General features: G+C 38.6%; 1 protein-coding gene across 5 annotated transcripts in view; it reads left to right on the top strand.

Moving 5' to 3' along the window:
* Positions 1-26,309, top strand: part of MICU2 (mitochondrial calcium uptake 2) — a 184,215-nt gene that overhangs the window by 67,329 nt on the left and 90,577 nt on the right. The gene's annotated exons all lie outside the window — the stretch shown is intronic.

Genomic DNA, 26,309 nt, shown 5'->3' with positions numbered 1-26,309 from the left:
TACAAGTACAGTTAAACTTTTGTACATATGTGTTTATATAAGAAATAGGTGTTTTGGAAAGAGAAAGAAGACAAATAGTTAAGTTTTTAATGTCACCAGATGAATTATTAATAGAATAATTATTTTATCTAGCATAGTAGTATTTGGTGATATTTATGTTTTAAATGGGACAAAAAAATGTAACTAATTAGAGCAATTAAGAGGGTCACATAATGGAGTCATGCTACCATCAGTTTTTTAAAAACATGAAAAAAATAGAATAAGAAGAAACAATCCAAAAGCTATATTACATAAACTTCCAACTCTTAGTTACTTCAAATAATATCAGAAATTCTTCATTTCATTATCTAAACTAGTCCCTTTTACTTTGTAGAGCGTAGATATGGCCCCAACTTCTGGTCCTTATATTGCAGGAGTGTTCTATGAAAATTTCTTGGCTTCCTGACAATTTTTGAAGTGCGATGGAAGTACTGCCCTGTGGATAGCCATATATGGAACAGGGGAAATGGGCCAAGACAAGGTGCTCGAGTCCCAAATTTGATTATATTATAATTTAGAGCAATTTATGTGCCATGGCATTCTTGAAAACAGCAAGCAATCAACTGGTAGTTAATGGAGCTTAACACCTTGGATGCAGTCGGAGAAAGAGACCAAGAGGACATTCCCAAACCTGCGCTTCCCAGAGAAACAACATCAAAAGAACCAACTAAAGCAACCCAGCCAGATACTAAACTATTAAACAAGCAAATAGCAAGCCCTGTGGTGAGAGGGAAGCTAGTACCCAAAGTTGCTACTATATATTATCTCATATGTCCAGATTCCAAACAATGAGACATGCAAAGAAACAGGAAAGTATTGCCCCACTAGACAAAACAGTCAACAGAAATTGCTTATGAGTACATCCAGACCTCAGATTTAACAGGAAAAAACTTTAAAATACCCATTATAAATAGTTTCAGAGAAGTAAATCTTTATTAAAGAAATAAAAGAAATTATAATGACAATGTTACATCAAATAAAGAATATCAAATAAAAGATAGAAATTATTTAAAAAGAGCCAAGCCCTAGGTGATGTGGCTCAGTGGATTTAGTGCCAGCCTGTGAATTGAAAGGCCGCTGGTTCACTTCCTGGGCCAGGTGCCCAGTTAGGGGCATGTGAGAGGCAACTGACCCAATGTATCTCTCACGCATTGATGTTTCTCTCCCTCTCTTCCTACCTCTCTTCTACTCTCTCTAAAAATAAATAAACAAAAATCTTTAATTAAAAAAAATTAAAAATAATAAAAATAACAAATAAAAAGAGCCAAATAGAAATTCTGGAATAACTGAAGTGAAAATTTCACTAAAGGAGATCAACAGTATATTAGAAATATCAGAAGAAAGTACCAGTGAGTGTAAAGACATATTGATAAAGATTATACAATCTGAAGAACCGAGAAGAAAAAGAACAAAGAAAAATGAAGTCTCAGAAAAATGTGGGACACCATTAAGTATTACCAACATATGCTTAATGAGAGTACCAGAAGGAGAGGAGAGAGAGAAGGGAGCAGAAAAAAATATATATTTGAAGAAATAACAGCTGAAAACTTCCAAAATTTATTGGAAAATATTAATTTATATATATCCAGCAAGGTCAACAAACTCCAAGTAGGATAAACATAACGAGATCCACTAACAGACACACCCTAGTAAAAATACTGAAAGTCAAAGACAAGGAGAAATCTTGAAAGCAGCCAAAAAAAATGAAAAAGAAATAGAAAGGAAAGAAAGAAAAAAAGAAATGACTTGCCACTTACTAGAGACCCACATAAGATAATGGCTGACTCAGCAGAAACACTGGAGAACAGAAGGCAGTGGGATAGCATGCTTTAATTGCTCAAAGAGAATAACTGTCAGCCAAGCATCCTATATTCAGCAAAGCTATCTTTCAAAATTGAATATGAAATAAAGACTTTCCCAAATAAAAGCTAAGAGAATTTGTTGCTAGTAGACTTGTCTTACAAGAACTACAAAAGGAAGCTTTTCAGGGAAAGCAAATGATTCCAGACAATAATATGAATCCACACAAAGAAAGAACATTGGTAAAGGTAATTACGTAACTTTAAAAGAGTGTATAAATGTTTATATTTTCTCCTTTTAACTGATTTTGAAAACAGTTGTGCACAATAATATATGTATTATACATATATACATATTATACATAATATATTATTGTGCCCATAACATAAAGAAATGTAATATATTTACTAAATAACAGCACAGAGGAGGTAGATATGAGGAAATACCAATGTTATAACAACGTATTTTGCAGTTTGTAACATTAATGGGTACAATATATATATAAATGATGCCTAAAAGCAGAAAAGGAAATAGAACTATATAGGAGTAATATTTCCATATCTCATCAGAATTGAGTATAAATCTGAAGCTATTTCTAGTAAGTTAAAAAGTATATGGTAAGCTTAGAAAAACCACTAAGGAAATAACTCAGATTTATAATTGAAGGATTATTAAATTTAAATGTTTCACTAGCAAACACTAAAAAAAAAGAGCAGTTAAAAAGGAATGGAGGAATAACAACAACAACAAAAAGTGAGACACATAGAAAACAAAAAGTAAAATGGCAAACATAAACCCAGCATCATCAATACTACCATCAAATATGAATGCATCAATCTAATCAAAAGGCAGAAATTGTCACACTAGATGAAAAAAGACAAGATCCAACTTATATGCTATTAACAGGAGATAGGGTTTAAATGCAAAGATACAAACAGAAAATAAAAAGATAATAAAAGATACATTGTACAAAAAGCAACCACAAGGAAACTAGAGTGGCTATACTACTAGTATCAAATAAAATACACTTTAAAACACACAAAAAAATATACTAGAGATAGAGACATTTTGTCATGAGAAAAAGATCAGTTCATCAGCTAGATAGAAATCTATATGCAGCTAATAACCGAGCCCCAAAAACATGAAACGAAAACTGATAGAAATGAAGAGAAAAAAAAAACAGGTAATTTAACAATGATAGTGAGAGACTTCAGTACCACATTTAATAAATAGAAAAACTAAGCAGAAGACCAAAAAGTAATTAGAAGACTTAAGCAACATTGTGAATGAACTAGAGCTAACAGACAGCTTTAGAACACTCCACACATTCCTAGAACATAGAAATACAACTCATTTTTGTTTGTTGATTTTGTATCCTGTAACTTTGATTAATTATTAGCTCTAATTTTTTTGTGTTGATTTCTTAAGATTTTCTACATATAAAATCATGTCTTCTATGAACATAAATAATTTTACTTTTTTGCCCTGGCCGTGTGGCTAAGTTGGTTGGAGAGTCAACCCATACACCAAAAATGTTTGCAGGTTCAGTTCCCAGTCGGGGCACATATGGGAGGCAACCGATCATAGTTTTCTCTCACATTGATCTCTCTCTTTCTCTCTCTCTCTTATCTCTCTCTCTCTCTCTCTCTCTCTCTCTCTCTCTCTCTCTCTATCAATGAGCATATCCTTAGATGAGATATTAAAAAAAGAAATAATTGTACTTTTCTATTTGGATGTGTTTTAGATTTTTTTTATCTTTTACATTTTCTTGTGTGTTGATTTTTTATCCTGTAACTTTGATTAATTTTTTAACTCCAACAGGTTTTTGTAAATTTCTTAACATTTTCTACATATAAGATCATGTCTTATACAAACAGAAGTAATTTTCTTTTCTATATGGATGTCTTTTAGATCTTTTTCTTGCCTAATTGCTGTGACTAGAACTTCTAGTCACGTGAATAGAAGTAACAAATGCAGGCACCCTTTCCTTGTTCATAATCTCACAGCAAAAGATTTTAATCATCACCATTGAGCATGTTGTTAACTCTTTTATATACATACCCTTAATAAAGTTAAGGAAGGGCTCTTCTATTCTGAATTTGTTTTTATCATGAAAGGGTATTGGATTTTGTCATATGCTTCTGCCTCCATTGAGATGATCGTGTGGGTTTTTTCCTTCATTCTATTAATGTGATGTATTGCATTGATTGATTTTCATACCTTAGTCACCCTTGTATCCAGGGATGAATCCCATCTGGTCATGGTGTATAATCCTTTTATTGTGCTGTCAGATTCTGTTTGCTAGAATTTTATTGAAAATGTTTACTCCAATATTGGTAGGGAATATTGGCCTGTGGTTTTCATCTGCTGTAATGTCTTTGTCTAGCTTTGGTGTCAGGGTAATGCTGGGCTTCTAAGATGAGTTCAGATATGTTCCCTCCTCTTCGGTTTTTGAAAGACCTTGAGGATGATGGGTAGAATTCACTAGTAAGTCCATCTGGTGCTGGGCTTTTCTTTGTTGGAAAGTTTTTGATTTACAGATACATTCTCCATACTTGTTTGGGTCTATTCACATTTTCTATTTCTTACTGAATTTGTTTTGCCAGTTTATTTGTTTCTACTTATTTGCTTATTTCATCTAAGTTATCCAATTTGTTGGCCTATAGTTGTACATTGTATCTTGTGGAATCTTTGATTTATATAAAATCTAGTGATGTCTCCATTTTCATTTCTGATTTTAGTAATTTAAGGCTTCTCTCTTTTCTTATAATCAAAGTAGCTAAAGGTTATCAACTTTCTGGATCTTTTGAACCAACTTTTGGTTTCATTCATTTTTCTCTACTGCTCTTCTGTTCTCTATGTTGTTTATCTCCACTCTAATCTTTAGTAGTTCTTCCTTTGTGCTAGCTTTCAGTTTAGTTTGCTGTTTTGTTTTCTGACTCATTAATGGGTAAAATTAAGCTATTGATTTGAGATCTTTTATAATGTACACATTTACAGCAATATGTTTCCCATTTAGTAGTGCTTTTATTGTGTTCCAAAAGTTGTGTTTTCATTTTCATTCTTCTCAAGGTATTTTCTAATTTCCTTTGTGATTTCTTCTCTGATCCATTCATTATTTAAGTGTGTGTTTTTTAATTTCTACATATTTGTGAATTTTACAGTTTTCCCTGTTAACTCATTTCTAATTTTATTCTACTGTTATCAGGGGAAAAGAAATACTTTGTATGATTTCAGTGTTTAAATTTATTAAGATTTGTTTTTTAAGCTAGCATATGGTCCTGGAATATTTCATGTGCCCTTTAGAAGAATATGTATATCCTGATATTCTCAAGTGAAGAGTCCCATATATGTTAAGTCTAATTGTTTTTACAGTGTCATCCGAGTTCTGTTCATTGTTGAAAGTGGAGTATTGAAGTCTCTATTATTGTAGAACTGTCTTTTTCATTCAATTTTGTCAATTAGGCAGGGTTTTTAAATATGCATAGAGTAAGAGCTCATTTTTTATTATTTATATACATGTATATATAAAATGCAGTCTGCAGGGATATTGGATAAATTGCTAATAGATCACTTTTGCTTTTGGAATTATCAGTTTTTATATTCTTTTTGTTATTACAATTTTTCTAATTTGCAACAAATATTATTTATTAAAAAGTTAAGAAAAACACTTGTTAAAGAAATCTACATTTGAAAGGTAAGCGAAGCAAGAAGAGCCAATTACAAAAATGTTTTTAAATAAGACCATTAACCAAGGATGAAAATGCAATATCATGGAAATCAGGAAGTGTTTGGTTAGTAGTGTGGATGTTCCCGGAAGTTCCTGCAGGATGATAACATGAGAAGAGGATGTTGGATTTAGTCACTAGCATCATTCATTGGGACTTTTGGTAGAACAGTTTCAAAAGATTGGTGGGCAAGTAAAGAGAAAATTAGGGGGTAATGAAATTAGCAGGTATCGATTGTTTTCTCAAAAAATCGTTTTTCTAAAAGGCGAAAAATAGAATGATAGTATGTGAGAAAAAATAATAGAAGAATTCTTTAGAAATAAGTTATAGCAAAACAATTCTTGGTTATCAGAAATGTCTATACTACATCCTATACTGTAATTTATGCTCATTTTTTTTCATATTAGGCTTTCAACAAGAGGTTATAGGAATTTGATCAGCATCCTCAAAATATTAACGTCATAACACTTGTAAATAATATGTATTGATGTCTTTTCATACAGCTTAGTGATCTGCTCCTTTTATTTTAAGTAAGCATTTGTATTTCCCAGCTATTTTCTCTTGGGTTTAATGTCATCACAGAATATCCCTCCCTTACATTCTTTCAATTGAATCTAATTTTTGCTTTACCTTATTTTAGCCACAGGTCCAAGCTGTTCTTCTAACCAGGTTTAAAGTTTACATAGTCTTTGTTTCATTGTTGTTGTTTTTATGTAACCCTTGATATAATCAAGTTAAGCTCTTATAATGTTTCTACCTTTATTATTCATCGAAATGCAGTTAAACTCGATCAGAAGGCATTTAGCTAAATCAAAAATTTAGTAATTTTGAAAACCAAATAATACATCCTTTATGCATATAATGTCATTCATCTTCATTTTCATCACTGATAAGAATAGTAATAATACTGGTTGCATTCCTATATATCATGATGAACAGCAAAACAAGGGAGGGGGGGAGAGCTAACCCAGTGACCAATTGTCTTCATGTATAAACAGAAAGAAACAAAACAACCTGAGACTTACTAGTTCCTAAATTTAATTTACCTGGTATTTACCTTTCTCGACATTTTACGCCCCTTAGGTGATTGTTATAATCAAACAAGATTGAGAAGTACTTAATATATGTGATGGTGCCTTGCAGTATTGTATCACTGTAATCGAGGCAAAGGGTAGCCTATCAGAGTCAAACAGGCCTGGAGTCATTTCTGTCTCCATCATGTTAGCCCTGTTATGACCTGGGGTAAACTACCAGACGTATCTTGCCTCTGTTTCTAAATCTATAAAGTCATAGTGTCTCCCTCTATGATGTTAGGATAAATTAGAGTATGTGGGGAAAGCCTGCAATGACTATTGGTTATAATTGATATTACCAGTTAAAAAACTAAACCTTAAAGGATTAAAGCCTTTAATCCACAAAATTCATATTAACATCTCATCAGGTAAACATTAGCAACTAAATATTTTAAATTAAGGAATAACACTTTTTATATTAAAAATCTGTGTTCATTTTAGAAACTGAAACATTGCAAAATACAGCAAAAAATATAAGTTTACCATAATTCTGACACCACCATCCAGAACTAGCCAGCATTGACACATAGACTTGCTGCTTTTAAAATTTTCTCTTTATCTTTAAACTTTGGCATTTTAATTATGATGCATCTTGGTGTGGTCCTCCTTGGGTCTAGCTTATTTGGAACTCTCTATACTTCAGGACTTGTATGTCTATTTCCTTCAACAAATTAGGGAAGTTTCCCTTTGTTGTTTTTTCACATAACTTAAATTTCTTGGACTTCTGGCCAAGATGGAGGCTTAGACTGACACACTCGGTCTCCCTCTACAACTAAGGAGGAATACAACTACCTCAAAACAAAACATAAATTCCAGAAAATAAAACTTCATGGAAGCCCAGCGTATGAAGTTATAAACCAGCGGTCCTCGTCCGGACAGGTAGGAGGGGCAAGAAACCGCGGTGCTGTTTGTGGTAGCAGCGGGGATAGCGGCAGGACTGTGAGAAACGCCAGGGGAGCAATCCTGGCTGCAGTCGAGACCCCACTGCTCGCGATTCCAATGCTGGGAAAGGCAGCCCCCCATTGCCTCGGACGATTAGGCCCAGAGGGCGGGGGGGACAGATTCCGGTCTCTTAACGAAGAGTAACGGCCAGAATCCATCTTGGACCCCCGCCCCCACACAAAGTGCCACAGTGCAGCGAAAAAGGTCGCCAGTCTCTGCAGGTTGCCAGGTAGTGAGGAGTGCACGGGGCTCTGCCCCCTATAGCCTGCCCAGGATGCAAAGCAAAACACAAGACTGTCAGAATGAAGCAGAAAACGATTGAAATCCCGGTGACGCAGCTCACCAGGCAGCACATGCGGGATCTGACAGAGGAACAAATAGGAAATTTTTCTGAGGCTCAGTTCAGAGCTATAGTCATAAGGTGGCTCACAGAATTAACAAAAGATTTAGAACAAGACAGGGAAGAAATGAAAGCTAGTCATGCTGAAATGAATGAAAACACATATGAGATAAGTGGTGAGGAAATAAAATCCAGAGATCAAATCAACAAATTGGAACATAGGGAAGGAACAAACAGTCAACCAGTGCAGAAAGAGGAAACAAAAAGTAAGGAAAGTGAGGAGAGGCTCAGAAACCTCTGGGACAGCTATAAGCGAACGAACATTTGAATAATAGGATTGCCAGAGGGCGAAGAAGAAGAACTAGAAATAGTAAAATTATGTGAAAAAATAATGAAGCAGAACTTCCTGAACCTGGGGAAGGAAATAAGACTTACAGGTCCAGGAAGCACAGAGAGTTCCAGAAAAACTGGACCCAGGGAGAACCACTCCAAGACACATTATAGTCAAATTGTCAAAAATTAAAGATAGGTTCGATTCCCAATCAGGACACATAACTAGGTTGCTCGTCAGGTCCCCAGTTGGGGGCGTGGGTGAGAGGCAACCACACAGTGATGTTTCTCTCCCTCTTTTTCTCCTTTCTCCTCTCTCTAAAAATAAATAAACAAATGAATAAATTATTTTTTAAAAAATTAAAGATAAAGAGAGAATCTTAAAAGCAGCAAGAGAGAAGAAAAGAATTATGTACAAATGGGTCCCAATTAGACTATCAGCTGATTTCTCAAAGGAGACCCTGCAGGCAAGAAGGGACTGGCAAGAAATATTCAAAGTAATGAAAATCAAAAACCTACAGCCACAAATACTCTATCCAGCGAAACTGTCATTCAGAATAGAAGGGCAGAGAAAGTGCTTCCAAGACAAAATAAAACTGAAGGAGTTCATTAGATCCAAACCACTATTATATGAGATGTTAAAGGGACTAGTTTAGAATAGGGTCAAAACTATGAACATTAAAATGAAAACTGAATCATAACAACCAACAACAGAAGCTAGGGAATTGAAACAAAGGCAAACTGAGTAATCAACGGGAGTCGAAAAAGAACTACAGGTATAGGGAACATATTGGGGGGAGGTCAGCAGGGAAGGGGAAGAGGGAAACGGGGGGAAGATAGTACAGGAATTAAGAAGCATAGTAGGAGGGAATGGAGTAGATAGGAAGAGCTTGAGAAGAACTATATGTACAACCAATGGACATGGACTAAAAGAGGGGGGGCAACTGGAGAGAGGCGGGCCACCAGGTGGAAGGAAGCAGAGGGAAAAGAAATTGGGACAACTGTAACAGCATAATCACCAAAACATTTAAAAAAAAAAAAAACTTATGAATTTCTTGTTCTTCCTCTTCTTCTGGCACCCCTGTGATTTGGACGTGGGCACGTTTTAAGTTGTCCCAGAAGTTCCTAAGCCTCTCCTCATTTTTTTCAATTCTTGTTTCTTCCTTCCGTACTGGTTGACTGTTAATTTCTTCCTTATGCTCCAAATCATTGATTTGAACCCTGGTTTCCTTCCCTTCAACACTGGTTTCATGTGGATTTTCTTTTGATTCATTTCTTCCTGTCATACTTAATTTTGTCTGTCAAGTTTGTAAGCATCCTTTTCACCAGCGTTTTGAACTGCACATCCGTCAGGTTGGCTATCTCCTTGTCGCTCAGTTCTCCTACTGTAACTTTGATCTGCTCCCTCCCTTGGAGTATACTCCTGTCTCCTCAACTTGACAGCCTCCTGTGTTTACATCTGTGTTTTGGGTAGGGCTGTTGTGTTTGTTACATTGCAAGGGGTGGAGCCTTACGTCAGTGTGGTGACAACCTGTTTCCCCACATAGTAGTGCTGTATGTGGGGAAAGTGTCTGAGAGGGAACAATATCACCTGCTCATCACTCGCCCCTTTTCCACTAAAGAAAGGGACTCTGCTGAGGGACCAGGAGCTCCCTCCATCACCCCAACCCCCACTGGTTTTCACAGTCAGAAGCAATGTGGCTTTATTTCCCCCCAATAGCAGAAACCTGAGCTGCCCCATCTGGTTCTGGAGCTGTGATAATTCTTCAGGTTTCCTTCCTGACTTTTTAAATGTGTGACTGCATTTTCCACCGTCCGGACCCATGGACTGCACTGCCACTGCCACTGGCGCCATTTCCACTGGTGCAGGTGTTGCCACCAGTGCACTGCCCTCCTTTCTCTCTGCCCCGGCTCCTCCCCTCCAACCTGTCTGGATGAGTATTTCTTCTTTATTTCTTAGTTGTACTTCCCTTCAGTTCGACTTTCTGGAACTTCTGTTTGATTTTTATATTTTTGAGGTAGATGTATTCCTTCATGGTGTGAAGGAAGATGCAGCATGTCTACCTATGCCTCTATCTTGGCTGGAATTCACATCTCTGAAATTTTTAAACTAGGCTCTTTTTGGGGGTAGTACAACAAATATACATAAGCTTTGATTTTAGATTCCCTCCTTTTACTAACTGAATAATCCAGAAAAAGAAACATCTTCTGTAAATCTGTTTCATGCATCAAGTGGGAAAATAAGAACAGTATCTGCCTCAAAGGGTCATTTTCAGGATTAGATGAGATGATTTATATAAAGTGCTCAGAACAGTACCTAAGCATATAACATCTGCTCAGTAAGTCTTAGTTGTCTTATTGTGTTATTAATTCACTGAAATGTTCCTCACATAAAACTTGTTTAAAATTGAAATTTACATACTACAAAGGTCTTTTTTAAGTTGATTTTTAGTATATTCACAAGATTACGCATACATCACCACTTTAATTCCAGAACATGTCATTATTTAGTATCTATTTGCAGTCACTTTCCATCTCCCTGCTCCTGCCCCCCTGGCAACTACAAACTACTATGTTCTGTCTCTATGGATTTACCTATTTTGGATACCTCATATGAATGGACTCATACAATATTTTTTCTTTTATGTCTGGCTTCTTTCACATAACAGGGTTTTCAGTGTTCATCGTAATATAGCATGTATTATTCATTTTTTAATGTTTTTTACATTCCCACCAGCATTGTGTGAGGGTACCAACTTCTCTATATTCTCCTTAAAAGTCATTATTTTTCATATTTTGTTTTTTATTGTAATAGTCATCCTAGTGGGTGCAATGTGTTATCTAATGGTTTTGATTTGCATTTTGTGGCACTAGCTGTACAACTCTGTGAATACCTTAAAACCATTGAACTGTACAATGTAAATGTATGGATTTTATGGTATGTGAAATATATCACAATAAAGCTATTAAAATGCATATGTAAAAAATGTCAGTTATTGTTACCAACTGAAAATATTAATATTAAAATTATTATACTTTAGAAAAATAAATGAGACACAAAAATAATAAAAGCATGACTCTTCACATGCTTTTCTAACACCAAAGAACTATGGATCTGAGCAGATATGTGTACCAAAACATCCAGCTAGTGTAGTTCTAACAGAAACCTTAATGTATTTTTAGGAATCAGTTTTTATATCATCAAAACTTTTAAAAGCACAAGTTGGTTATAAATTCATTTTCCAAAAGCTTAGCTGTAGAGGCCTCCAAGGACTCAATAAGAAATCTCATTCCCACTCCTCAAGTTAAACAGAAAATCAACATCTAGGTGAATCAGGCCATGAATAAGATCTGCTGTCACAGAATTTGAGTACTTTGCAGAAGTATCAACATTTCCAGTCTCTACACACACAAACATTTTCTACTCTCTGGGCTTTGTTGTATATATGCACATACACACCTATGATGGAGCCTAATGAGAATTATCTCAGTTGTTAAACTGCAAGATGGCAAATAAGACTCAAATGTCCTCTGACTCATCACTAACCCACCCCCAACTGGGAAGTATGTATTTTTCAGTGTGAGAAGAATAAGCTGATAGGTCATGCTTTTCATTCTTAAAGACGGATTGCTCTTCCTTGGCAGATGGGGGTGGTATTCAAGAAGGAAGTGTCTTGCTCTGAGAAATCACCCAAACCATCTAGGATTTTATACCAGGTTTATTGAAGGAAGGGACAGAAGGGGTTAAAGGTAAGAGGAAACTCCTGGACCAACTTGAGGGCCCATAGGAGCAAGGGAAGGGGAATGGAGACTTCCAGTCCACCTTGAGGGCTCATAGGAGTCCCCTTCCTGTACGCCTGCAGGGGCTGTCTCCACATCTTTCTGAACATACGTTTTGGTTACAGTGAGTTTGCCCATCAACACTTCCAGCAAGTTAACTTGCATATGGTTTATTTCCATATGTCAAAAGTCCAGTCAGGCAGTTCAGCTGTCGCCATGTTATGACAGCAAGGTTTCCATCTATCCTTATTTTCTTTATATTCTGCTTATAATCAGCTTGCTCACTGTTGCTCTCTGAATGATATAAAAAGAAATTATTAAAAAGAAGGGATGAGTTACAGATAAAGCAGAAAGAACATTTAAAGATACCATTCTACAAATCATTCTTTTCATAATCCAAGCACAAAGCATATGATTCTTCTAATAGCCTCTATAAAATAAATCTAAATTTGAGATTCCTTGGAATTTCATCAGTTTAAGCCACTTTTGTGGGATTTCTGTACAATAAATAAAAAGCAAATGAATTAAGGTAAAAGCATGAAATTCTGAAATGATTCAACTAATCAGTATACATTTATATACATATGATTTCTGGTGTATTGTTGTGATTATTGTAATAAGAAATGAAAAACTTTAGTGTACATTTTTTAAATTGTTTGTCACCAGATGGTATGGTTCTGGAGTGTGGCATCAACAAGCTGTTGACTAAAAAGCTGACTAGGTACTGTGCCATCTAAAAGGATTTTGGGGGGCGGGGAAAGGAAGGATTGCAATGTGTTATATGTAGATGTAGTGAACCTCATGAGTACCTAAACCCGACATGGATGGAGGAGATTCTTGACATTGGAAAGAGGAGGTTAGGACATTACAGGTACAACCATAGATCCCTGTTTTAACACTAGTCATTCCCATAGGAATGTCACCAAGACATGGCAGGAGAGAGATTCTCCCACAGGTCCTCCCGATTGAGCCCAGGGTAAGGTAACTGACATAACTTTTTTTAAAGAAATCTTTTAAAATTTTTTTATTGATTGATTTTAGAGAGAGGAGAAGGGAGAAGGAAAAAAATCAGTTTGTTGTTCCACTTATTTATGCATTCATTGGTTGATTTTTTTAAAGTATATTTTATTGATTATGTTGTTACAGTTGTCCCAATTTCTTCTCCCTTTGCTCCCCTCTTCATGGTACCCCGTTCTCTCCAGCATGTCCATGGGCTGTACCTATAAGTTCTTTGGCTTCACCTTTTCCTGTACTATTCTTAACATCCCCCTGTCTATTTGGTACCAACCAATTATAATTCTTAGTCTCTGCACTATTTCCCCATTTCTCTGCCTCCCCTCTCCCAGCTGATAACCCTCCAAAATGGTCCCCATACCTATGATTCTACCTGTTCTGGTTGTTTGCTTACTTTGTTTTGTTCTTTTTAGATTAAGTTGTTGATAGTTGTGACTTTGTTGTCATTTTAATGTTCATGGTTTTGATGTTCTTTTTCTTAAATAAGTCCCTTTAACATTTCATATAATAATGGCTTGGTGATGATAAACTTCAGCTTTACCTTGTCAGGGAAGCATTTTATCTGCCCTTCTATTATAAATGATAGCTTTGCTGGATGGATTAGTCTTGGTGTAGGTCCTTGATTTTCATCATTTTGAATACTTCTTCCCAGCCCCTTCTTGCCTGCAAAGATTCATTTGAGAAATCAGCAGATAATCTTATAGGCACCACTTTGTATGTTACTGCTTTTGTCTTGCTGCTTTCAAGATTCTCTCTTTAGCTTGAAACTTTGGCATTTTAATTATAATGTGTCTTGGTGTGGTCCTCCTTGGCTCTAGCCTGTTTGGGACTCACTGTGCTTCCTGGACTTGTATGTCTATTTTCTTCGCCAAAGTTGGAAAGTTTTCCTTCATTATTTTTTCACATAAGCTCTCCATTTCTTGTTCTTTCTCTTCTTCTGGCACCCCTATGATTCGGATGTCGGTGTGTTTAAAGATGTCCCAAAGGTGCCTGAGTCTCTCCTTATTTCTTTCAATTCTTGTTCCCTCATTTTATACTGGATGACTTTTTTTCTCCTTATTCTCCAAATCATTGATTTGAACCCAGGTTTGCTTCCCTTCACCATTGGCTTTGGGTGGATTTTCTTTCGTTTCATTTAGCATAACCTTCATTTCTTCCCTTATGCGCCTGCCGTACTTAAGCATATATGTCAAGTCTGTGTGCATCTTTATCACCAGTGTTTTGAACTCTGTATCTGTTAGGCTGGCTATCTCCTCATTTGTTAGATTGGCTATCTCTTCCTTGCTTAGTTCTCCCACCGAAACTTTGATCCATTCCCTCTTTTGGGCCGTACTTCTCTGTCTCCTCATCTTGACGGGCTCCTGTGTTTGTTTGCCTCTGTGTCTTAGGTAGAACTGTCACACCTGTTATGTTGTAAGGGGCTGGGCCTTAGGTATTCTTCAGTACTGACGACCTGTTTCACCATGTTGTGGTACTGTGTGAGGGGGAGGGGTCTGAGAGGGAACAATGCCGCTGGCTCAGCACTCGCCCCTTTTCCAGGCACTTCTCTCACTTTTCTTATGAGACAGGCATCCCTCTAGCTGTTGCTCTCGCTGTCATTCACAAAGTGGATGGGTCTGCAGACATTCTAGGATCGTGGGGGCTCTTTATACAAGGGGACTCTGCTAAGATACCAGCAGTTGCTTCCTCCACCCCATCCCCCACTGAAGGGTTTTCACAGTCAGATGCAAGGAGGGTTTATTTTCCCCAGCGCTGGGACCCTGAACGCAGTCTGGTCTGGTGCTGGGAGGGCTCCCCAGGTGTCCCTCCCTACGTGTGACTGTGCTTTCTGCCAGCCTGACGCTGCTTGCTGCTGCTGCTGCTGCCCCCACCATACCGAGTCCTCTCCACCCTGGCTCCACCCCTCCTACCTGTCTGGCTATTTCTTCTTTATATCTTTGTTTGTTGAACTTCCATGCAGTTCAATTTTCTAGAACTTCTGGTTGTCTCTAGTTTTGAGATAGTTGTATTCTTAGTTGTGTAGGGAGATGCAGCGTGTCTATCTAGGTCTCCATCTTGGCCTGAAGTCCATTGGTTGACTCTTGTGTGTGCCTAATCAGGGATCTAACCCTCAACCTTGGCATATGGGGATGGTGCCTAACTGAGCTATCTGTCATAAATGTTAACAAAACACTAGCCTAAAGGATTTGTTCACAGTTGAAGAATTCTCTCCCAAGATTCATTCCATCACATGTTTATAAAGCAGAGGCTGCTGCAAGAGTGACAAGCTCTAATTCCTGGTTATGAGACTTAGTTTTGATGGAAATTCGTAGATACATGTAACCCTGGATACATGAAGCAATTCAGATCAGTCTGATATTTAATAATAAATAAGTGCTTCATATTATAATAAATACCCTGGAGGTTATAGGTAATTAGTAAGATATGGGCCCTCAAAAACATTTTCAGTCTCCTGGTAGGGACTAAACTAAGGACTACCTTAGAAGTTATTTTATAAGATTCTATCTTCAAACTGTCTTCTTTCCTCCTTTTTACCATCTTCATGACTCAGATGTTTTCTAAATACTGATTTCTGTATGTGTTTCTCAAGACTAGACCTCTCACTTGAAAACCAGACCCATGAATCTACCTGTCTTTGGATATCTGCTCTAAGAAGTACCGGAGACATTCTACATGTGTATGTGTGGCAGATGCTGTGCTCCCCCACCGCCACTCCCACATGTACTCCCAAGCCTACTTTATCTTCTGGTTCTTCTACTAACGAATAACAGCATCAAGATCTCCATTCTTTGACACTGTTCCTTACCTAGCACAGTGCCTGGCAAATATTTATTGAATAGATTAATAAATACACCAATACAAACAACTTATTATATAACAAAATAATGAGTCGTAATTCATATTTTATATAAAATTTTTGTTGGATATACCTCGTAACAGGCACTGTGTTAGGTTTTGGGGGTTATAGGCGAATGAAAGAGATACTGTTACTGTATTAATGGAATTCACAATCTAATATAAGTCTGGGTAATAGACTGTCTAAAGTGTGGTAAAGCTTCAGCAGAGCTCTGGGTAAGAACTGGAGTAATCAGGATTTCACAAAGTGTAGAAAAGAATGGATAGAATTTCATAAGTGAAAACAAAAAAATTGCTTCGTTGAAAGGGATAAATCAGTTAAGGTGCTATAGCAGATTGTATTTCCAAAAATGGCTGCAACAATATTTCTGGTCCCATAAACTCTTCCAAACTTTACCATCAAGAGGTGAGGTCTGTGTCCCCTCTACTTCAAATTTTGTGACTGCCTAAATTTATGGAGCATGAATTATGGCACTTTTGAGGTTAGGTCCTAAAAGGCCATATGGATATGAAGCCACTTGCTGATCTTAGTCTCAGTGGTGAAAGATTGAAAGCTTTGCCTCTGAGTTCAGTAACTAGCAAAGCTGTCCACTCTCAGCACTTGCATTCAGCAAGTACTAGAAGTCCTAGTCAGGGCAAGAAAGCAAGAAAAAGTAATAGACCTGCAGATTTAAAAGGATCTGTCCTTGTTCAGATATATCATCATCTATGAAGAAAACCTCAAAGCATCAACCAATAATAAAACTACCAGAACTTGAAGACGATGGCAGATGAATGAGGAGAGGCTGCCCTTACTTGCCTCGGAGACTAGTCTCTAGTTTCAGCTAAATGTGGACAGAACATCTTAGTTAACATCTGGATACTGGCGGGAGTTGAACCTTGGCACTGCTGGCAGCGGAGGAGGCCGCCTCTGAGTGACCTGTCTGGTGAGGTTCACAGAGGAGACACGAGAGAGATGCGAGTTCTGCCTGGCTTGGCTCTCAGGGTAGCGGCTGGTGGAGCACAAAGCTTTTTCAATGCCCCTGGGTCTCCCCTGCGAGTAGTCGAAGGTGGAGATCAAATCTCTGCCTGCTGGCAGAGCCAGGAGTTGGCCAGGTGGCATCTGGCTCTGGGAGGCTGAGAGCAGCGTTCTTTTTTGTGGGTTTTTAAAAAAATATTTATTGATTGTTTTTTTGCGGATCAGGGAAGAAAGGCTAGGGGCAGGGGAGATCCTTCAGAAGCACACATGCAGGATCCCACCCGAAGGGTCGCGCTCAGCACACCTGCCCCAGCCCAAGCGCCCACCTGCAGACTGGTGCGGGGAAACGCCCTGGTCAGCACACCCACCAGCTATCACAGGGAGATGCCCCCAGCCCACCCACCCACCTGTGCAGGGGAAAGTCATGGGCAGCGCACTGCACAGCCAGCATGGGGGAACGCCCTCAGCTCGATCCCCCGCACAGGGGAACGCCCTCAGTCAGTGAGCCTGCCCGCCAGCACAAGGAATGCCCCTGGTCAACGAACCAGCCCACCGGTGCAAGTGAACACCCTCAGCCCACCCTCTGACACGGAAATACCGCCCCAGAACTCATGCCTGCCCATCACCTTGGCCCACCTGCAGACTGGTGGGCAAGAGGACTTGCCATACTCTACCTGTGCTGTAGCCGAAAAAGGATGAAGTGAACTAGAGGAGCTTTGGAAAACTTTGGGTCCTGGTTCTGGAGAAAGAGCTGGGGGAGCAGCAGACCAGATCCCAGAGCAGAATCAACCCCAGTACTATGGGAGAAATCTCATAAGCAGACTACTCCCCTCCAAGAGGCATCAGTCGAAGGCAGCTCAACTGTCTGAATGACTCTCAGCCAATTTAAGGGAAGGACCCTCCAAAGAACAACAACAACCAAAATGAAAATATACTATAGAGTCCAAAAGGCATAGAGGGTATCCCAAGAGCATCAAATTCAGGAGATCATGGAGTCTGCACCACTGAATCACACAGGATTCCTACCACAGAAAGTCACACCACAAAGGCAGAAAACAAAAGCAGATCATCTAAGAAGGGGAAACAAACAAAAACAGACACATATAATGGGGAGGCAAACACACAACACTCTACCAAAGGAAGGAGGTATGCCCCAAAGGAGGGATAGATGAAATCGAGGCAAGCAAACTATCAGATATGGAATTCAAAATAATAGTGATAAGGAAGCTCAATAAACTCAACAATCTCAAAGAAAACTACAACGAATTTCTGGGGGACTACAAAGAGTTTCAGGGAAGGTAAAAGGAACTTAGAACTACACCAGCATGAAAAAGTACATAGAAACTATCAATAAGAACCAGGAAGAAGTAGTACCAATCAAGATGGAGGCTTAGACAGACACGCTGCTTCTCCCTCCACAACTAAGAAGGAATACAACTACCTCAAAACTAGAGACAACCAAGAGTTCCAGGAAATCAAGCTGAATGGAAATCCAACAAACAAAGATATAAAGAAGAAATATTCAGAGAGGTAGGAGGGGCAAGCCAGTGCGGAGAGGACACGGTGTGGTGGCAGCAGCAGCAAGCCCGGTAGAAAGCGCAGGCACACATTTCAAAAAGTTGGGAGGGACGCCTGGGGAGTGTTCCCATTCTCAGACCAGAATGACAGCTCACGGTCCCAGCGCTGGGGTAAATAAAGCCTCATTGCTTCTGACTGCAAACAAGTGGAGGTTGGGGCACAGGAAGAAACTGCCAGTCTCTCAGCAGAGTCCCCTTGTTTAAAGGGCCCCCACAGTCCTAGGACATCTGCGAACCCACCCACTGTGGGAACAACGGCCACACCATCAGCTAGAGAGGCACCAGTTCCATATGGAAGGGAGAGAGGTGCCTGGAAAAGAGGTGAGTGCTGAGCAAGTGGAATTGTTCCCTCTCAGACCCCTCCCCCACATACAGTGCCACAACGTGGTGAAAAAGGTCGCCCTGTACTGATGAGAAAACCTAAGGCTCTGCTCCTTACAACATAACAGGATTGACAGCTCTACCTAAGACACAGAGGCAAAGAAACACAGGAGCCGTCAAGATGAGGAGACAGAGAAGTATGGCCCAAAGGAATGAACGAATCAAGGTTCCAGCGCAAGAACTAAGCAACGAGGAGATAACCAACATAACAGATCTAGAGCTCAAAACGTGATAAAGATGCTCACAGGCTTGATAGATATGCTTGAGTACGGCAAACACATAAGAGAAGAAATTAAGGCTATGCTAAATGAAACAGGAAAATCTACACATAACCAATGGTAAAGGGAAGGAAACCAAGGTTCATATCAGTGATTTGGAACATAAGGAAGAAAAAAACAGTCAACCAGTACAGAATGAGGAAATAAGGAGTGAAAAAAATGAGGGGAAATTTATGAACCTCTGGGACAACTTTAAACGTGTCAACACCCAAACAGTTAGGGGTGCCAGAAGGAGAAGGGGAAGAGCAAGAAATTGAAAGCTTATGTGAAAAAATAATGAAGGAAAACTTCCCAGGTTTGGCGAGGAAAATAGACATACAAGCCCAGGAAGCACAGTGAGTCCCAAACAAGCTAGACCCAAAGAGGACGACACCAAGAAACATCATAATTAAAATTCCAAGGTTCAAGATAAAGAGAGGATCTTAAAAGCAGCAAGATAAAATCACAGTTACCTACAAAGATGTGCCTATAAGGTTATCAGCCGATTTCTCAAAAGAAACTTTGCAGGCAAGAAGGGACTGGCAAGAAGTATTCAAAGTGATGAAAAGTAAGCCCCTAAAACCAAGATTACTCTACCCAGCAAAGTATCAATTAGAATAGAAGGGCAGAGAAAGTGCTTCCCAGACAAGGTAATGCAAAAAGAGTTTATCATCACCAAGCAATTATTACGAAATGTTAAAGGGACTTATTTAAGAAAAAGAAGACTGAAACTACGGACAGTAAAATGACAACAAACTCACAACTATCAACAACTGAATCTAAAAAATAAAAACAAAATCCAACTAAGCAAATCAGAATAGGAACAAAATGATAGGTATGGGGATCATTTGGAGGGTTATCAGCTGCGATAGGGAAGAGGGAGAAATGGGGAAATGGTGCAGGGATTAATGGGCATAATTGGTTGGTAAAAAATAGATGGGGACGTTAATAATATAGGAAAGGGTGGAGCCAAAGAACTTTTATGTACAATTCATGGACGTGAACTAAGGGGAGTGGGATTGTTGGATGGAAGGTGGGTACTGGGCAGAGGGGAGGAAGAGGAAAAAATGGGGACTACTGTAACAACATAATCAATAAAATATTCTTGAAAAAACAGAACCAGAAAGAAATGAAGAATAAAATTTCTGAACTTAAGAACACAGTAGAATCAATCAAAAGCAAGCTAAATGAAGCAGGGGATCACATCAGAGAGTTAGAGGACAACGTAGAAGAAAATTCTCAGACAATGCAACAAAATGAAAAAAGACTAAAAAAGAATGAGGAGGGTTTAGAGAATAGGACAACATTAAACACGATAATGTCTGTATCATAGGAATACCAGGAGAAGAGGAGCAAGGGATTGAAAATCTGATTGATAAACAGTAAACTACCCAAACATGAGGAGGGAAAACGTCTCACAGGAAGCATGGAGGAGCCCAGTGAAGATGAACCGAAGAAGGCCCACTCCAAGGCACATCGTAATTAAAATGGCAACATTCCAAGACAAAGAGGGAATCCTATTAGGAGCAAGAGAAAAACAGCAAGTAACCTACAAGGGAGCTCCAATAAGTCTATCAGCTGATTTCCCAACAGAAACATTACAAGCCGTAATGGAATGGCAAAGAATTTTTCATGCAATGAAAAGGAAAGGCTTACAACCAAGAATATTCTGCCCAGCAAGGCTCTCATTCAAAATTGAAGGTGAAATAAGGAGTTTCCCATTCAAAGGAAGACTAAAAGAATACATCTCCACCAAACCAGCATTGCAAGAGAGGCTAAAGGGAATGCTTTAAGATAAGAAAACGAGAGGGAGAGGAATACAGGTACAAAAGGAAAATGAATAAATACCTGTCAATAACCTTAAATGTAAATGGATTAAATGCTCCAATCAAAAGACATAGGGTAGCAGAACTGATAAGAAAACATGACCCACATATATGCTGTCTACAAGAGACCCACCTCACATCAAAAGATCTACACTGACTGAAAGTGAAGGGATGGAAAACGTACTCCAAGCACATGGACATGAAAAAAGCTGAGGTAGCAATACTTATATCTGACAAAACAGATTTCACAGCAAAGGCCATGAAAAGAGACAAGGACATTTCATAATACTTAGGGGAACAATTCATTAAGAAGTTATAACCCTGGCAAACATATATGCACACAACATAGGAGCACTCAAATATATAAAGAAAATCTTGGAAGACTGCAAGAAGAATATCAACAGCAGCACACTCATAGTAGGAGACTTTAACACCCCATTGTCAACAATGGACAGATCTTTAAAACAAAGGAACACCAAGGATACTGAGGCATTGAACAGCACTCTCGATCAGATGGTCTTAGTTGATATATATAGAACTTTTCACCCCAGTGAAGCAAAATATACATTCCTTTCAAGTGCACATGGAACACTTTTACAGATAGACCACATGGTAGGACGCAAAACAAGCCTCAACAAATTCAAGAAACTTGAAATTATATCAAGCATCTTCTCAGATCACAATGCCTTCAAACTGGAAATCAACCTTCAGGAAAAAACTCGAAGACATTCAAACTCACGGAGAATTAATAACCTGATATGAAATAATGGGTAGGTTAACGATGACGTGAAGGAAAAAAATCAAGAAGTTTCGAGAAACAATGGGTAATGAACACACAAGAGCCTAAAACCTATGGGACACAGCAAAAGCAGTCCTGAGAGGAAAGTTCATAGCAATACAGACCTACCTAAAAGGATAGAAGGATCTCAAATAAACAACCTAACCCTACAGCTGCAAGAACTCGAAGAACAACAGACAAAGCCCAGAGGGAGTAGAAAGAAGGAAATTATCAAATCAGAGCAGAATTAAATGATTTAGAGACTAAAGAAACAATTCAGAAGATCAATTAAACCAGGAACTGCTTTGTTGTAGTACTTAGTGGTCGAGGGCACGGAGGCAATTCCATCAGACAGAATGGGATGGACGGAGGGCTGCTGCACTCTCAGGCAAGCCAGCATTGAGCAGAGCAAGCACCTTCCTTTTATTGAAATCTGAGGGTGGCAATTACAGGATATACATCCTATTGCTTAAGGAGAAAACAGGATACCCGGGTTCAAACATTAACTACTTAGGTACAAAACAGAACTGTAAGTCCTTAAGGCTAAGTTCCAAACAAGATGATAGGACAAGGGAGTAATGGAGTACTCAGCAAAATCTCTTTGTTCTTAGGATACCATAGCTCAGTGGCCTGAAACAGCTTGCAGCTGCTGGCGTTACCAAGTCCAGCTCGCTTAACTGAGTCACAGGACACCTGTGACAGGAGGGCATGAAGTACCCCTACCCAGAGACTTGATTTCCACCAACACTGCTTCTTTGAAAAGATCTAAAAAATTCACAGGCCTTTAGCCAGGCTCATCAAGAAAAAAGTGAGAGGACCCAAATAAAGAAAATCATAAACAGAAAAGGAGAAATCAAAACAGATATCACAGAAATACAAAGGATTGTAAGAAATTACCACAAACAACCTATGGCAAGAAACTTGATAACCTAGATGAAATGAACAAATTTTAGAACACATAATCTTCCAAAACTGAAACAAGAAGAAGCAGAAAGCCTAAAGAGACAGATAACAAATAGTGAAATTGAAGCAGTAATCAAAAAACTTACAACACACAAATGCCCCAGAACAAATTTTACAAGACATTTAGGGAAGAACTAATGCCTACCCTTTTCAAACTGTTCCCAAAAAAATTCGAGATAAGGGAAGGCTCCCAAACTATTTCTATGAAGCTGTTCTTACCTTAATTCCAAAACCAGGAAAAGACACAACAAAGAAAGAAAACTACAGGTCAAAATTGTTGATGAACATAGATAATAAAATCCTCAACAAAATATTGGCATACTGGATCCAGTAACACATTAAGAAGATCATACATTACAATCAAGTGGGATTCATCCCAGGGATGCAAAGATTGTGTAATATTTGCAAATCAATAAACATAATACACCACATAAACAAAAAGAAAGACAAAAATCACGTGATCATTTCAATACATGCTGAAAAAGCATTTGATAAAGTCAAACGCCCATTTTTTATTAAAACACTCAGCAAAATGGAAAGAGAGGGAGCATACCTCCACATACAAGAAACCTGAAGCCAACATCATACTTAATGGAAAAAAACTGAAAGCATTTCCCCTCAGATCAGGAACAAGATAAGGATGTCTGCTCTCTCCACTCCTATTCAACATAGTCTTAGAAGTTCTAGCCACATTAATGAGACAAGAAAAAGAAATAAAAGGCATCCCGATTGGAAAAGAGGAACTAAAACTGTCATTATTTGCAGGCGACATGTTAGTGTACAAAACCCTATAGATTCCATTAAAAAACTACTCAACATAATATGTGAATTTGGCAAAATAGCAAGGTACAAAGTCAATATTCAGAAACCAAAGACACTTCTATACACCAACAATAAATATCACAGATAGAAACTAGGAAAAAATCCCATTTACTATAGCAACAAGAAAAGTAAAGTACCTAGAAATAAACTTAACCAAAGAGGTAAAAGACCTGTACTCAGAAAACTCCATAACACTGAAGAATGAAATTAAGGAAGATACAAATAAGTGGAAGCATATGTAATGTTCATGGATAGGAAGAATCAACATCATTAAATGCCCATACTACCCAAAGTAATTTATAGATTCAATAAAATCCCTATTAAAATACAATGACATATTTCACAGACCTAGAACAAAGACATACTTCAAAAATTTATATGGAACCAAAAAATACCCTGAATAGCCACAGCAATCTTGAGGAAGAAGAACACAGTAGGAGGAATCACAATACCTGATATCAAACTATACTACAAAGCCACTGTAATCAAAGCAGTCTGGTACTGGCATAAGAACAGACATATAGACAAATGGAACAGAATAGAGAGCCCAGAAATAAGCCCAGGTCTATATGGTCAACTAATATTCATCAAAGGGGGAAGGAACATAAAATGGAGTGAGAAGAACCTCTTCAACAAATGATGCTGGGAGAACTGGACAGGGATGTTCAAAAAAAATGAAACTAGACCACCAACTTACACCATACACCGGAATAAACCCAAGATGGATCAAAGACTTAAATGTAAGCCATGACACCATAGAAGTCCTAGAAGAGAACATAGGCAGGACAATTTGAGATATCCCACAAAGCAATATTTCACCATTATATCTCCTAAGGCAAGGGAAATAAAGAAAAGAATAAACAAATGAGACTACATCAAACTAAAGAGTTTCTGATCAGCGAAAGAAAACATCAGCAAGATGAAAAGGGAGCCAACCATAAGGGAAAAGATAATTGCCAATGATACTTCAGACAAGGGTTTGATCTCCAAAATATATAAAGAAGACAGACAACCCAACTGGAAAATCAGCAAAGGACCTGAACAGACATTTCTCCTAACAGGACATACAGAGGGTCCGTAGTCATATGAAAGAATGCTCAGTATCACTAGCTATCAGAGAGTTGCACATAAAAAACACAATGAGATACCACTTCACACCAGTCAGAATGTCCATCATCAAGAAATGAACAAACGGGAAAGGCTAGTGAGGAAGCGGAGAAAAGAAAACCCTGCCGGTGGGAATGCAGACTGGTGCAGCCACTATGGAAAACAGTATGAATTTCCTCAAAAAGCTAAACATGGAACTGACTTTTCAACCAGTGATTCCATTGCTAGGATTATACTTGAAGAATCCTGAAACCGCAATTTAAAAGAACTCACGCACTTCTATGTTCATAGCAGCACTATTTACAATAGCCAAGTGCTGGAAACAGCCTAAGTGCCCATCTGTAGATGAGTGGATCAAAAAACTTTGGTACATTTACACAATAGAATACTATGCATCAGAATGTAAAAAGGTACTCCTGCCATTTGTGATAACGTGGATGGAATTAGAATTATGGTTAGTGAAATAAGGCAGGCAACTAAAGAACAATACCATATGACATCACCTAATACAGGAAACTAATGAACAACACAAATGTATGAGCAAAACTGAACCAGAGGCATGTTAACAAGGAACAGACTAACAGTTACCGGCAGAGGAAGGGGGTGAAGAGAAGTGGGGGTAAGTAGGGGAAGGGTTTAGTGAAGGAACTAGTATAAATAACCCATGGACATGTACAATGAGGTGGGGGATTGACTGTGGGAGAAGGAGAGTGCTGGTTGGGCAGGAGCAGTGGGGGCAAAAGTGGGACAACTGTAGTTGAAAAACAATAAATAAATAATTTTAATGAATGAATGAATGAAATAATAGGGAAAATTAAAAATAAAATAAAATACTAAAACTAAAAATGAGTTATCAGGATCAGACAGGATACAGCATCTCTATGTGAAAATCGGTTATATTTGTTTATACTAGCAATCTGCAGTGCAGCATGCTAAGTGTCTGTAAGTTTCACCCCTCCACTTTGTTCTCTATGCTCTAGAAAATTATCTGATCACCAACTCAAAATATAAATCATTAGATATTATCTCAGCTTTCTGCCACCAAAACTCCTAGCACAGACACTCAGCCTCCTCTCTTCCTATCTCAGAATTGATGTGTATACTATTCCAAGAATGCCATTAACCCAATTTTCTGAGCTCATATTAGGGTCTTTCTTGTTATCCACAGGGGGATGCATTCCAAGATCCACAGTGGATGCCTGAAACTGGGGTAGCACCAAATCTTATATATACTGTTTTTTCCTATACATACATACCCTGGCTGGTTTGGCTCAGTGGATTGAGCGTCGGCCTGCGAGCTAAGTGTCGCTGGTTTGATCTTCCAGTCAGGGCACATCAGAGAAGGAAAACTCTGACTCCAAAAAACCTCCGCTGCCTTGCGGCATACCTCTTCAGGGGAAAGGCTAAGGGAGTAAACCCCGACAGAAAATCCGGAGCCGGGGTCCCTAAGGCGGTTTGACGTTGTAGTCAACACCGGCAACTCCTGCGGCACACCTGAAGCCAAGCTGTATTGACTCCGTCTTTCCCTTGGACCCTTCAGCTGCGAAGAGAGGGGGGGTCTGCTGCACGGGCAACAGCAGACCCTCCATATCACCCTGCCCAGGCTCTGTAGCTTCAGCTTCACTGGAGAGGACACTCCAGCGTCATCACAAGATGTCGATTCAACACGGGAGGAGACAGATACCGTGTCACTCCCAAGTTGGACTGCACAGCCATTCTCGGCGGTGCAGATAGACTC

This window comes from Furipterus horrens, unplaced genomic scaffold, assembly GCF_987537825.1.
Source record: "Furipterus horrens unplaced genomic scaffold, mFurHor1.1.pri manual_scaffold_4, whole genome shotgun sequence".
Taxonomy (NCBI): domain Eukaryota; kingdom Metazoa; phylum Chordata; class Mammalia; order Chiroptera; family Furipteridae; genus Furipterus; species Furipterus horrens.
The sequence above is the reverse complement of the archived record's forward strand: the minus strand, read 5'-3'. Positions and strand labels throughout refer to the sequence as shown.